Below are 15,516 nucleotides of genomic sequence, written 5' to 3'. Positions count from 1 at the left end.
TTTCTAGAATTATGATGTAGTGTGGCCCTTTTTGATCTCTGCCTTCCGCTTTTACTTTTCTCCCTTCTACCTTTTGCTACTGCTTCATTTTGCAGCCCTCTGTCTCCCAGCATTGGTTCCCACCCCCCTGTCATGTTAGTTTAAACTCTTCCCAACATCACTAGCAAGCACTCCCCTGCAGACATGGCTTCCAGTCCAGCCCCGGTGAAGACCGTCCGGTAAGTACTGCTCCCGCCTCACCCAGAACCCGTTCCAATGCCCCAGGAATATGAATCCCTCCTCCTTGAACCAACTCTCAAGCCAAGTATTCATCCGAAATATCCTGTCATTTCTACTCTTACTAGCACGTGGCACTGTTAACAATCCAGAGATTATTACCTGTGAAGTTCTACATTTTAATTTATCTCCTAACTCCCTAAATTCACTTTGTAGGACTTCATCCCATTTTTTACCTATGTCGTTGGTACATATGTGCACCACAACAACTGGCTGTTCGCTCGCCCCCTGTAGCCATTCAGACATCCTTGACCCTTGCACCAGGGAGGCAAACCATCCTGGAGTCTCGTTTGTGACCGCAGAAACGCCTATCAATTCCCTCTTACAATGGAATCCCTATCACTATAGCAATCCCCTATCACTAAAGCTCAAAAAAAGACACAGAGTGCTGGAGTAACTCAGCAGGTCAGACAGTATCCCTGGAGGCCATGGATAGGTGATATTTTGGTTGGGAACCTTCTACAAACCGATTTTGATGGGGCATGGGGGGGGGGGGGGGGGGGGGAGAGAAAGCTGGGAGGGGCAGGCCAAAGCCTGGTAGGTAATAGGTGAACAGGTAAAGCAAGCTTTTGATAGGTGGATGGTAGGACAAAGGTCAGAGATGAACAAGCAGTAGGTGTGTAACAAAGCAATGGAGAAGTTGCAAATTATGAAGCCAGAGGAAAGATTATAGGTGGAGGGGGAGATGCCAATCCAGGTGGTGCACAGGGGAGGAGTGGAAGCAAAGGGGTGTGGGGAAGAAAAAGGGTTGGGTTGTTAGAGATTACCTAAAATTGGAGAATTCAATGTTTATACCTTTGGGTTGTAAGCAACCCAAGTGGAATAGGAGGTGCTGTTCTTCCAATTAGCATGTGGTGTCAGTCTGGCAATGGAGGAGGCCAAGGACAGAAAGGTCAGAATGGGAAGGGGAGGTAAAATGGTTAGTAACAAGGAGATCCATCACGCCTTGGTGGACCAAGTGCGTGTTTGGCGAAACGATCGCTGAGTCTATACCAATTTTTACAGGAGGCCACATCAGTAACACCAGATGCAGGAGCTAAGGTTAGAGAAGGTGCATGTGAGCCTCCATCTGACCTGAAAGGACTGCTGGGGTCCCTGGATGGAGGCGATGGAGGGATAGGTGTTACATCTGTTGCCTACGGAGAGAATAGTTTGGGTGGAAAGATGAGTGAACCAAGGAGTTGTGGAAGATGCGGTCTCTGCTGAAGGTTGAAAGGGGTGGAGCTGGGAAGATGTGAAGGTGGTGGGATTACATTGGATGTAATGTCAGAGGATGATGTTTTGGAATTTTCCTCCACTAACACTCTCCTCTCCTCTGGCAGAACTTGTCCTCGCCCTCAACAACTTCTTTTTTGACTCCTCTTACTTTCTCCAAGTTAAAGGTGAAGCATGGGCACTTACATGGGCCCCAGCTATACCTGCCATTTTGTCAGTCACATCAAACAGCCCTTGCTCCAGACACACACTGGCACCATCTTCCAACTCTTTCTCCACTGCATCAATGACTACATGGGGGCTGACACCTACACCTGTGCAGAACTCATTTATTACATTAATTTCACCACTGACCTCCACCTTGCCCTCCATTTTGACAGGGAACAGTATGAACATTGATTTCTCCAATTTTAGGTAAACTCTAACAACCCCACCCCTTCCCCCGACATTCTTTCCTTTGACTTTACAACTCTTCAAACCTTTTGGTTTAAAAAAAATCTCTGGCCTTTGTCCAATCATCTGCCTATCAAAGCCTCTTCCATGTGTCTATCTATTACCTGCCAGCCTACCCGTCCTGTCTTCCATTTTTTTCCTTCTCCCCTCCACCCCCCAAGAAACTGCATATATCCATATTCTCCAAGGAAGCTGTCTGGCCCGCCGAGTTACTCCAGCACTTTGTGTTTATTTTTGTAAAGTAGTATCTGGAAATGCGGATGCTAGAATCTGCAGGTGGTGAAGCCATTTGAAGGCTCACAACCCGAAACGTCGCCTCTCCGTGCCCTCCAGTGGTTCAGCCTAACTGGTAAGTTATATAAGAAAATAACTGCAGATGCTGGTACAAATCGATTTATTCACAAAATGCTGGAGTAACTCAGCAGGTCAGGCAGCATCTCGGGAGAGAAGGAATGGGTGACGTTTCGGGTCGAGACCCTTCTTCAGACAAGTTATATCTTGTACTTTTTGAGTTATTCTGAGGAGTTGGGGCCATTGTTTCAAAATAAGAGGTCGGTAATTTAGGACGGAAATTAGAAGAATCTTCTTAACCACAAATAAAAGCAGTGGAGGTTTGCCATTTTCTACCTGGGATGTTGGTTTGTGGCAGGAGATCGGCCATAATTTTGGTTTGGAAAGGCGGAGCAGGGCAAGGGGGCGAATGGCGTCCTCCTGCTTCTGAAGAAGGGTCTCAACCCGAAACGTCTCCTACTCCTTTCCTGCAGAGATACTGCCTGACCCGCTGAGTTACTCCAGCATTTTGTGTCAATCTTCGGTGTGAGCCAGCATCTGCAGTTCCTTCCTGCACGTTTTCTCCTGCTTCTGTTTTCTAGTTTCCCATGCCGTGTCTGCAAAATCCGACAGCGTGTCAACAACAGAAAGGTTGTCAATGCGTCCTCCTATTCCCTCTTCATGTTGACCATTGCAAGTGTTGGCAGCAGTCCATGGCATAGGCGCGGTGCAGTCTGCAAGCCGCCACCTCGTCCCGTGCAATCGCCTCTCCCGCCGTCCTTCCGCCCGTCCCCCTGCGCACGAACAGCGCACTCATTGTCTGCCTGCAGCCCCGGAAGCGGACGGCAGGGGGAGCGCCAGCCGCACAGCCCAGCTCGAGCCGACCTGAGGAGACGTCAGTTGGTGCCGTCTATGGCGGCCTTTGCTCAGGCCTAGGGAAACATCACGCTTCTCTCCCCGATATTCCTGAGCTCTCTCGCCACTGGAAGCCGTACCTGTCGGCCGCCTGGAGGAGGCTAAGCTTTGGGCTTAATCGACTTCTTTCCCCCGCCTGCCCGTCGGTCGGTCTGTGTGGCCGTCGGTCGGACCGCGCCTTTCGGACGTTATTTGTGACCGTTGGCCGATCCGATCCGAAGAGCGGGGCCGCGCGGGGCCGCGCGGGGCTGGTCACCCGGGAGACGGCGCGTGGCGACGGTTGGAGGTGGCGGCGCGGAGTGGAGCGGCCATCGTAGAGTCGACGGCGCCGGGCGCGTCTGTCCCATTATCTCCCAACAGGTAAGAAACGTCTCAGGTTGTTGGCGAGGGAGGTGTGGTCAAAATGTCTGTTTGCTTAGCTGGTCTTTTGTACGTGTGTTTACTTGGCAAGGGCCGGGGGGTTTCTATGACGGGGAAGCGCAGGTTTGCCCGGTTGAAGGGGGGGGGGGGGGGGGGTAAGTAAGTGTGTTGTTCGTGTGTGTGAGGGAGACCGGTCTCTTCAGATCGAGTGACTCGACCGTGGGAAGAGGATGATGCGATGACATTCCCGGACCATGATGATCTCATCCTGAATGGAGAAGCAGCCGGAGCCGCCGCCGGCTGGCCGGAGGTCCAGCCCCTGTTCAAACTAATCAGCAGAACCGCCCCCAGGATGAGCAAGACGTTGTACACCGCTACAAAAAGACATGGATCTGCCTTTGGCACCCTTGACCATGTCAGGACAGCTCAGCGCGGTGTCGTCGGTGGAAAGCTTTACGGTTCTAGTGAGGGCGTTCTGTGCAGGCTCCACGGTGCAAATCCTGCGGACACCGTACTTATTATTGGCATTTTAGAACATGTTCATTTGATTAAGTTACGTTAGTGGACCCTTAAATATATTTGCACAAAAGGAAGATTTAAAAAAATAAAGCAAGTGCAAGCAACTTCATTTCAAAAGATGTATTCACCCTCTTAGCCAAGTTAATTATCCCCCCCCCCATTGCTTATTTAGTTCCCTCTTGAAAGCCGTGGATAATTGTTTCTACTGCAGCCAGTGAATTCCAATTCGCTATCCATTTGTACCTCTGTAAGTAAAATTATACTTCAGCGCTGTATATTGGCAAATCCTGATCTTCAACTACTGGCAAATATTCTCTATGAGCAATATAAAACCACAGGGATGTTGTGCACATTTATAAAATTTCCTCTGTTTTTTGTTCCAATTAATACAGGCCCAGTTTCTACAATCCAGTTTGTAGTTGAAATCCTTCAGCTCAGGAATAATTCCAGTAAATCATTTCTGCATCCTCTCTCCGACTAATCATTCCTTGAGTGTGGGGACGAGAAATGAATATAGTGCTCCAGTTATAACCTACTATTTTCCCCCCAAAAGTACGACCTCCCTGTTTTTGTATTGTGTTCTTCTGCTTCGAAGCCCAAGTTTGTAAGTTGGGTGTCAAGAGCTAATATTACATGTTGCTGTTCATTCCTAGACATATCTTGTAACTGAAAGTTAATAGGTTTGAACTTAGATTCCATTTCAAAATATTAATCAAAGGTGGTATGATGTATATTTCATTCAATGACATACATAATTCTAGCGTTGAGTTTGCACCCATTTGTTTTTAAACTGTTAAAGATAAGTTAACCAAATTGATGTGCATTCCTCTGACCAGTGTTTTGTTAGTTTGTTGTGGCATCTTGATGCTACTTACTCAAGTTTATGTGGCATACGTCGAGGTTTTGCCAGAAGAAAAATGAATGCTATGACTGCATCAGTGTCTAAGACCAAGGTAGCAAAAAAGGCCCTTGTCACAAAGAGTTACTATTTCATCACAGGAGCCTTAGCCCTGTATTGACTTTCTTTCCAAATGTCCTTTTTAGGAAAATTGAGTGATCGGAACAGTTCATTTCCCTTGAATCTTGTAACAAGAGTGTTTCTCTTTTCATTTAAGAATAAGAAGGCTGCTTAATTTGTGAAAGAAGTGTGTTGAAATGGAGGAGGAATTAAGAGCTTGAGGGGTCAAATTTGCCGATACAATGGTGGTAACACTGGTAAATCAATTCCTTTTCTAAAAGATTGAGTGTTTATGTTTTAAAAAAAGAATTATATGGGGAAGTACAGACTGAAGGATGTTGAAGCCTTTATAATTATGAAAGGGTATAGTAGAGTCAACTTGCAATATATGCATCCAGGAGACACTAAACCAAAGCGACCATAATGTAAGATAATTAAACATTTCATTTTGGAATTTAGAAGAAACTTCTTTGCCCAGGGAATGCTTAGAATATTGAACTAAAGATTATGGGGAATTCTGAAGGCAAGTATCATATCATATCATATATCTACAGCCGGAAACAGGCCTTTTCGGCCCTCCAAGTCCGTGCCGCCCAGTGATCCCCGTACATTAACACTATCCTACACCCACTAGGGACAATTTTTACATTTACCCAGCCAATTAACCTACATACCTGTACGTCTTTGAGCATGTATATTGATGATTTAGATTAACTTGTTGATTTGTTTCTGTGTTATCAGTACTTAACTGATATTGTAACTCTGCATAGGAACACCAAAATGGCCTGTCATAAAGTTGTACATCATGCAAACAGGCCCATCGGCCCAGATAGTTGATGCCGATCAAAATAGCCATCCCATTTGCATATATTTGGTCTCTAAACCTCTTCTATCGATGTACCTGTTTTAAATGCTGTTATAATACGTGCCTCAACTACTTTCTCTAGCAGCTCGTTCCACACACCACCACCCTCTGAGGAAAAAAGTTGTCCCTCCGATTCCTACTAAATCTTGCCCCTCTTACCTTAAGCCTATGTCCTCGGGTTTTTGATTCACCTACTCCGGGTAAAAGACTGTGCATTCACCCTATGTATTCCCCTCATGATTTTATGCACCTGTGTAAGATCACCCTCAGCCTTCTGCACTCCAAGGAATAATGTCCTATCATGCCCAATCTCTCTCCATAGCTCGGTTTCTCAAGTTTACGTTATGAATTCATCAGTCCCAGTGTATAGCATTTAAAAATCTAAATGCCAAGGCAATTTGTGAGAATTGCTGTGAAAGTTTAGTTTAGAGATCAGTGTGGAAACAGGCCCTTTGGCCCACCAAGACCATGCAGACCAGCGATCCCCGCACACTTACACTATCCTACACACACTAGGGACAATTTACAATCGTACTAAGCCAATTAATCTACAAACCTATACGTCTTGTGGAGGGTGGGAGGAAACGAGATCCCAGAGAAAACCCATGCACGTCACGGGAAGAATGTACAAACTTTGTACAGGCAAGCACCCGTGGTCAGGATTGAACCCGGGTCTCTAGCGCTATAAGGCAGCAACTCTAGAGCTGCGTCACCGTGCCACCCAAGTTATTAAGTCACAAGTTAAGTAATGAGAGCGGCAAGCTTTTCAGCGGCAATAGGACTGGCTAGTCAATGATATGATTATTTTAAAATAATCAGGAAATGTGAAGGTACATTTTAGCCGAGAAAATATATTGATATTGTTCACACAGACTTGAATGATATTTGCCTGTGGTTTCATGCTCTCTGTTATGTTAGTGGATATGTTTGTTTATTTTTAATGGGCTTATTTGAAACAGCATCTGCATTAGAAAACACTTGTACATTGCTATATCACATATATAATTTCAGGTCCCAAAAACTCTTAAGGTATGACATCGTGCAGTTATTTTTTGTTATGGAACTAATGAAAAATATTCTGTGATTAACATTGGTTTATATTGCACTGAGCTCTTTGGTGATTGCTTAAAAGGGCAGCAACTTGCCCCAGTGTATGTATCACTCTGCTTGATGTCCATACCTAGGCAATTCAGAAGTATGGAAAGTATTAGAAATCCTCTGACTCGTGCTACACTCTTCACGGAGACCAAAGGAACATTTGTGCTTTGGGAATGGATCAAGGTAGCTAATTGAACCTTGTACACACAAAATGCTGGAGTAACTCAGCGGGACAGGCAGTATCTCTGGAGAGAAGGAATGGGTGACGTTTCGGGTCGAGACCCTTCTTCAGACTGATGTCGGGGGAGTGGGCGGTACAGAGATAAAATGTAGTCGGAGACAGTAAGACTGGTAGGAGAACTAGGGAGGGGATGGGGAGAGGGGGAAAACCAGGGCAACTTGAGGTTAGAGGTCAATGTTCATAATGCTGAGGTATAAGCCACCCAAGCAAAATATGAGGTATCACAAAATGCTGGAGTAACTCAGCAGGTCAGGCAGCATCTTGGAGAGAAGGAATGGGTGACGTTTTAGGTCGAGACCCTTCTTCAGACTGATGTCAGGGGGGGGCGGGTCCAAAAAAAAAGGAAAATATGAGGTGCTGTTCCTCCAATTTGTGCTGGGCCTTACTCTGACAATAGAGGAGGCCCAGGACAGAAAGTCAATGTGGGAATAGGACTGGAGTTAAAGTGTTAAGCAACTGGGAGATCAGGTAGGTTTATGCAGACTGAGCGGAGGTGTTCAGCGAAACGATCCGCCGAGCCTGCGCTTGGTCTCGCCGGTATACAGGAGTCCACACCTGGAACAGCGGATCCAGTAGATGAGGTTGGAGGAGGTGCAAGTGAACTACTGCCTCTCCTCAAAAGACTGTTTGGGTGGGAAGGGACAAGTTGACCAGGGAGTTGTGGAGGGAACGGTCTCTGCGGAAAGCAGAAAGGGGTAGAGATGGGAAGATGTGGCTAGTAGTGGGATCCTGTTGGGGCTGATGAAAATGTTGGATGATTATGTGCTGTATGCGACGGCTGATGGGGTGGAAGGTGAGGACAAGGGGGACTCTGTCCTTGTTACGAAAGGTAGTAAGGGGATAGAGTCTTTACAGGAAGCAGGGTGGGAAGAAATGTAGCTATGGGAGTGGGTTTGTAATAGATGTTAGTCGATAGTCTGCCTCCTGTGATGGCAACGGTGAGATCTAGAAACGGTAGGGAGATGCCGGAGATGTTCCAAGTGAATTTGAGTGTGGGATGGAAATTAGTCGTGACGTTCATGAAGTTAGTGAGTTCTGCATTGGTGCAGGTGGTAACGCAGATGCAGTCGTCAATGTTGTGGTGGTAAAGATGGTGATAGGACCAGTGTATGCCTGGAACAGTGATTGTTCGACATACCCTACAAAGAGGCAAGCATAGCTGGGGCCCATGTGAGTGCCCATAGCTACGCCTTGGATTTGGAGGAAGTGGGAGGAATGGAAGGAGAAGTTGTTAAGGGTAAGGACCAGCTCTGTTAGGCGGAGGAGAGTGTTAGTAGATGGAAATTGTCTGGATCTGCAGTCGAGGAAGAAACTGGGCATTAAGACCTTCTTGGTGGGGGATGGAGGTATAGCGTGATTGCTTGTCTTTGTTTATCACATTTGAATGTTGCGCCAACTTGAATAGAAAGGTAAATTAGGCTCTGTTTTGTTCTACTTGTGTAGGTATGTTTTTTAATTGTGCATTGAATTTATATTACTTTTGAATTAATTTTTAATTACAAATTATCAGTGAGATAAAAACAGCCTATTGCAACCATTATTTGGAGTGCTGTGAGCGAATCTGGGCCCCATTTTTGGAGGAAGGAAGTGCTGGCTCTGGAGAGGTTCCAGGGGAGGTTTACAAGAATGATTCCAGGAATGAGTGGGTTAGCATATGATGAGCGTTTGACAGCACTGGGCCTCTACTCGCTGGAATTTAGAAGGTTGAGGGGGGTCGTCATTGAAACTTACAGAATAATGAAAGGGACAGATAGAGTGGATGTGGAAAGGATGTTTCCACTGGTGGAAAAGTCTAGGACTGAGGTCATGGCCTCAGAATTAAAGGGCACTCTTTTAGAACGGAGGTGAGGGGGAACGTCTTTAGTCAGAGGGTAATTAATCTGTGAAGCTCATTGCTCAGAGGGCTGTGGAGGCCAAGTCAGTGGATGTTTTAAGGCAGAGATAGACAAATTCTTGATTAGAACGGGTGCTAAGGGTTATGGTGAGAAGGCAGGAAAATGGGATTAGGAGTCAGAGATTAGCCATGATTGAATGGCGGAGTAGACTCGATGGACCAAATGGCCTAATTCTACTCCTATAACATGTGATTAGCTATCAAAGTTTGCCAAGGCAATATCAGAGATTGAGCCTTTGGATGTCTCATCTGGAGATCTGTTCACCACTTGTTTGTGAAATGTTTGTGGAGCAGCTGCTTTAGTCATCGGTAGCTTTGCAACAGTATACATTTAGTGTGGATGTAGGCCAATTGGGTATAGTGTTATAGATTGACTGCAAACTGATTCATTATTGAAGGTAGGCTGGATCTCCTGCAAACAGAAACTACTGAAAATAATCAAGCAAGTCAGGCAGTATCAGTGGAAAGATACAGAATAATTGGACCTGAAATGTTTACTGTATCGTTTTCCAAAGATGCTGCCTGACCCACTGAGAGTTTCCAGCATTTTCTGTTTTGTTTTATTTCAGACTAGACCAAGTGGATCCGTTGGGCCCAAACCTCTCCTGCATTGGTGCAGCACCCTCTCCCCTCCCCCTCTCCCCCTCCCCTCCCCCTCTCCCCTCCCCCTCTCCCCTCCCCCTCTCCCCTCCCCCTCTCCCCTCCCCCTCTCCCCTCCCCCTCTCCCCTCCCCCTCTCCCCTCCCCCTCTCCCCTCCCCCTCTCCCCTCCCCCTCTCCCCTCCCCCTCTCCCCTCCCCCTCTCCCCTCCCCCTCTCCCCTCCCCCTCTCCCCTCCCCCTCTCCCCTCCCCCTCTCCCCTCCCCCTCTCCCCTCCCCCTCCCCCCTCTCCCCTCCCCCTCCCCCTCTCCCCTCCCCCTCTCCCCTCCCCCTCTCCCCTCTCCCCTCCCCCTCCCCCTCTCCCCCTCTCCCCTCTCCCCTCCCCCCTCTCCCCTCCCCTTATCCTCCCTCCTCCCCCTCCCTCCCTACACCCTCCACGCCCACCTCCTGCACCTCCCCCTCCACCCCCCTCCCTCCCATTCTCCCTCCCTTTCTCCCTCCTCCCTCCCTCCCTAGGAGATAGATTTAAACTTTAAAATGTGAATAACTTAAAAAATATAACACCAATTTCAATGAAACTTCTTCCATTAGCACCAAAGGGACGAAGTTGAGAAAGGTGCGCCTGAAGTTCAGGAACAAACAAACAAACGAGAGTTTTAGTATATAGATATCAGCATCCGGTGACACAGCGGTAGAATTTTTGCCTTGCAGTGCCAGAGACCCGGGTTCGATCCTGACTATGTGTGCTGTCTATACGGAGTTTGTAAGTTCTCCCCCTGACTGAGTGGGGTTTTCCCAGGTGCTCTGGTTTCCTCCCACACTCCAAAGGCGTACAGGTTTGAAGGTTAACTTGGCTTTGGTAAAAAAAATTGTCCCTGGTGTGGAGGATATTGTTAGTGCGCGGGGATTGCTGGTTGACGTGGTGGGCCAAAGGGCCTTTTTCCACGCCATATTACTGGACTAAACATTTAAAAATCTGCAATTTTATTTGATGTTGATGGTTTTGAAGTTCCATTGTGGAAGTTGAAATTGAATTTAGTAAATCTGGTCAGGTAATGTGTGGACTAAGACTATAAAAACAATCACCATGTACATCATGATAACGTTTTTGGGTCTGATATCTTTGAGTGAAGAATTTTCTTGGTCTGGCCTGTGTGCATTTTTTTCCCTCCAGAAGAATGCAATTGCATTGCAGACCACCATTCTTTGGTAAATTGGAAATGAGCAATAAATTGCTTTGACATCCACATCCGGAGGACGTTCTCATTTAAACAGGTGCAGCCACTTCATATCTGTGTGAAAATAAATTTATGATGATGTGTTGAAATGTTAATATTTATCTGCGTATTGAAGTTGCAGTGACTGCTTGTCAGTAGTCCACTCACCAAGTTTGCTTTTGTATGCAAGCAGTTTGTTTTTTTGCTTTTGTAACTAGTATCCATACAAGCACACTTACAGTGGATGGTACAGTAGTAGACTACTATTGCCGTTTTAGCACTTGATTTTTGACCCTGGTCTTTGCTCTCTCTGGCGTTTATGTTCTGCCTGTGACTGCTATTTCCTCTGGATCTCCAGTTTCTGGCCCCTGCCAAAGATACAGAGATTAGTGGATGAATTGGCCATGCAAATTTCCCCTGGTGCAAGTGGGTACAATAGGATCTAGAAGTACTGGTGCATGGTTTCCTGAAAGTGGCAATTCAGGTAGCCAGGGTGGAGAAGTTAGTGATTGGTACACTTGCCTTCATTGGGAAGGGTATCAAGCATAAATGTTGTAAATATCTTATGATGTACAAGTTGTTAGTGGAACCTACAGTGCCCTCCATAATGTTTGTGACAAAGATCCACCATCATTTATTTATTTGCCTCTGTACTCCACAATGTGAGATTTATAATAGAAAAAAATCACATGTGGTTAAAGTGCACATTGTCAGATTTTAATAAAGGCCATTTTTATACATTTTGGTTTCACCATGTAGAAATTACAGCTGTGTTTACACAGAGTCGCCCCATTTCGGGGCAACATAATGTTCGGGATACATTGCTTCACGGGTGTTTGTAATTGCTCAGGTGTGTTTAATTACCTCCATGCAGGTATAAGAGAGCACCCCTTGCATCTAGTCTTTCCTCCAGTCTTTCCATCACATTTGGAAACTTTTATTGCTGTTTATCAACATTATCAACCAAAGTTGTGCTAATGAAAGTCAAAGAAGTCATTATGAGACTGAGAAATAAGAATAAAACTGTGAGATATCAGCCAAATCTTAGGTTTACCAAAATCAACTGTTTGGAAAATTATTTCAGAAGAAAGAGCACTGGTGAGTTTACTAATCTCGAAGGGACTGGCAGGCCAAGGAAGACCTCCACAGCTGATGACAGAAGAATTCTCTCTATAATAAAAAAAAATCCCCAAACACCTGTCCGACATAACAGAAACTCTTCAGGAGTCAGGTGTGGATTTGTCAATGACCACTGTCCGCAGGAGACTTCATGAACAGAAATACAGAGGCTACACTGCAAGATGCAAGCCACTGGTTAGCTGCAAAAATAGGATGACCAGGTTACGGTTTGCCAAGATGTACTTAAAAGAGCAACCACGGTGCTGGAAAAAGGTCTTGTGGACAGTTGAGACGAAGATTAACTTGTATCAGAGTGATGGCAAGAGCAAAGTATGGAGGAGAGAAGGAACTGCCCAAGATCCAAAGCATAGCATCTCATCTGTGAAACACGGTGGTGGGGGTGTTATGGCCTGAGCATGTATGGCTGCTGAAGGTACTGACTCACTTATCTTCATTGATGATACAACTGCTAATGGTAGTAGCATATTGAATTCTGAAGTGTATAGACACATCCTATATGCTCAAGTTCAAACAAATGCCTCAAAACTCATTGGCTGGCGGTTCATTCTACAGCACGACAATGATCCCAAACATACTGCTGAAGCAACAAAGGAGTTTTTCATAGTTAAAAAATGGTCAATTCTTGAGTGGCCAAGTCAATCACCGGATCTGAACCCAATTCAGCCTGCCTTTTATATTCTGAAGAGAAAACTGAAGGGGACTAGCCCCCAAAACAAGCATAGGCTAAAGATATAACATAACAGTATAACAGAACTTTATTGTAATTCGGTATAAATACCAAATGAAATTTCAGCAGTCACAAGACACAGCAAAAAAGAAAAGAACACAGGACACACGACCCCAACACAAACATCCATCACAGTGACTCCAAACACCCCCTCACTGTGATGGAAGGCAACAAAACTTCCACTCTCTTCCCCCCGCACCCACGGACAGGCAGCTCGACCCCTACCGAGGCAAACGACACGCACAGCCCCCGCAAGGGGATGGAAGGCCCCGCGGCCGAGCCGCCCCGGGCACCGAAACGTCCCGCGGCCGCACCGGGCGATGTTAAGTCCAGTGGCCGAGCCGCGCCGGGCGATGGAAGGCCCCGCGGCCGCTGCTAAGTCCCGCGGCCGAGCCGCACCGGGCACTGAAACGTCCCGCGGCCGAGCCGCACCAGGCACTGAAACGTCCCGCGGCCGAGCCGCACCGGACACTGAAACGTCCCGCGGCCGAGCCACACCGGACACTGAAACGTTCCGCGGCTGAGCCGCGCCGGCGATGTTAAGTCCCGCAGCCGAGCCGCGCCGGGCGCTGAACCGTTCCGCGGCGGAGCCGCACCGGTGGATGGAAGGCCCCGCGGCCGAGCCGCACCGGGCGCTGAACCGTTCCGCGGCCGAGCCGCACTGGGCGATGGAAGGCCCCGCGGCCGAGCCGCACCGAGCGCTGAACCGTCCCGCGGCCGTACCGGGGGATGGAAGGCCCCGCGGCCGAGCCGCGCAGGGCACTGTTGGGTCCTGCGGCCGAGCCGCGCCGGCGATGTTAAGTCCAGTGGCCGGGCAGAGCCGCGCCGGGCGATGTAAGGCCCCGCGGCCGATGGAAGGTCCCGCGGCCGAGCTGCGCCCCGGGGAAGAGACCTAATAAAAGAAAGGTTTCGCCCCCACCCCCACACATACACAGCCAAAAACAGAAACAAAAACCATCCCAACACCGACACAAACAAACAAAAAAAGAAAAAAAGACAAACAGACTGCCAGAGAGCCGCAGCCGTTAGGCGCAGCCACACGTGACCCAAGGTACAATACAGACCTGGCAGAGCTCACCAGAGAAGACACCCAGCAACTGGTGATGTCCATGAATCGCAGACTTCAAGCAGTCATTGCATGCAAAGGATATGGAACAAAATACTAAACATGACTACTTTCATTTACTTGACATTGCTGTGTCCCAAACATTATGGTGCCCTGAAATGGGGGGGACTATGTATAAACACGGCTGTAATGTCTACATGGTGAAACCAAAATGGCCTTTATGAAATTCTGACAATGTGCACTTTAATCACATGTGGGGTTTTTTTCTATTACAAATCTCAAATAGCGGAGTACAGAGCCAAATAAATAAATGATGGGTCTTTGTTCCAAACATTATGGAGGGAACTGTGTGTAGAATACTGTTCATTTCACAAAGTGGTGAATATCTGGAATGAGTTGAATGTAGAAGTGGTAGAAGCACTTTAGAAGTGGTAGAATTGCAAACTGTAAAAAGCATTTGGATGGGTACATGGATCGGAATGGTATTGAGAGATATGGGCCTAATGTAGGAAAATGTAATTAATAATGATGAGCATCAAGATGGTAGGGACAAGGTAGTCTAAGAGAGACCATTTAAGTGCTATATAATTCAATTTATCCCTATATTGGGTTTCCCAGCCCTTCACATTGTGCGTTACATAATTGTGCCTCGCCTGACTGAATAGAAGTTCAGTCACTGAAAACTCCAGATGCTGGAATCTTGAGCAAAAAACAAAGTGCTGGAGGAACTCAGCAGGTCATGCAGCATTATGGAGGGAGTGGATGGATGACATACATTCACATTGATAGCTTGATAGCATTGCAGCGAGAAAGCTAGAAAAGAAACTAGGAGCATGACAAATCTTGACCTGTGACAGTTGGATACATTTGTTGGGGGGGGGGGATTGACAGATGAGTGCGTAAGTGACAAAGGTTAGAGATTAGAAAGGAGAAAAAATGTTAGATAAGGAAAGGAGTAGTATGCAATGTAAAGCTGGAAGGAGGGATATGGGTGGAAGAGGAGGGAAAAGAGGGGATAAATGGAAGATAAGGGTACAGACGAGGGAAAAGAAACAGGGTGAAGAGAATGGTGGGAGAAAATAAGAATGTACCAGGGTCGGGACAATGGAAAGAAAAAGGGAGTTCGGTTAGGAGGCATATTACTTGAGCTGGAGCTCCCAATTGCTAACCATTTTAACTCCCTTTTCCATTCCCATACTGACCTTTCTATTCCTGGCCCCCTCCAGAGTGAGGACACAGGCAAACTGGAAGAACAGCACCTCAGCATTCTGCTTGGGTAGCATACAAGCCAACCATTGAATTGCTTTGACTGATGATTTCAAGTATTTTTTTCCCTGAATAGAAGTTGTTCCAGTGTCACAGAATACAGAATACCTTTATTGTCATTCGATACCGAACGAAATTCGGGGTTGTGGCACGTGGGTTGTAATTGGAGTGCGTTGTTGACCTTGGAGTAAAGATTTGCTATAATTGCCTTGGGTGTTCATGGAATGGGTGCTTTATATGTTAAATCTTATGTTGAAGTTGTTGGAAATGTTTAGGAGCATGTGTGCAAACACAAATGGGTAGACTGATTGAGAATGACTGACTCAAAGGACTGATTCGAAGGGATACCCTGCAGTTCTAGCAAGGCAGGAGATTTACTACCTGATTTGAAATTTATCTCACTGATTTTATTTGGGAAGGGGAAATAAGGATAAATCCA

General features: G+C 46.7%; 1 protein-coding gene across 2 annotated transcripts in view; it reads left to right on the top strand.

The window, feature by feature from the left end:
• Window positions 1–3,059: 3,059 nt before the first annotated feature.
• cdk17 (cyclin dependent kinase 17) overlaps window positions 3,060–15,516 on the top strand; it is a 193,499-nt gene continuing 181,042 nt past the window's right edge. For both annotated transcript variants that reach the window (XM_078420056.1, XM_078420053.1), the window contains exon 1: window positions 3,060–3,489. The gene's annotated coding sequence lies outside the window, so the exon portion shown is untranslated. The remainder of the gene's footprint in view (window positions 3,490–15,516) is intronic.

The sequence above is a fragment of the Rhinoraja longicauda genome, chromosome 23, assembly GCF_053455715.1.
Source record: "Rhinoraja longicauda isolate Sanriku21f chromosome 23, sRhiLon1.1, whole genome shotgun sequence".
In the NCBI taxonomy this organism is placed as follows: domain Eukaryota; kingdom Metazoa; phylum Chordata; class Chondrichthyes; order Rajiformes; family Arhynchobatidae; genus Rhinoraja; species Rhinoraja longicauda.
Note: the sequence above shows the minus strand (reverse complement) of the source record. Positions and strands in the feature narration are given on the sequence as shown.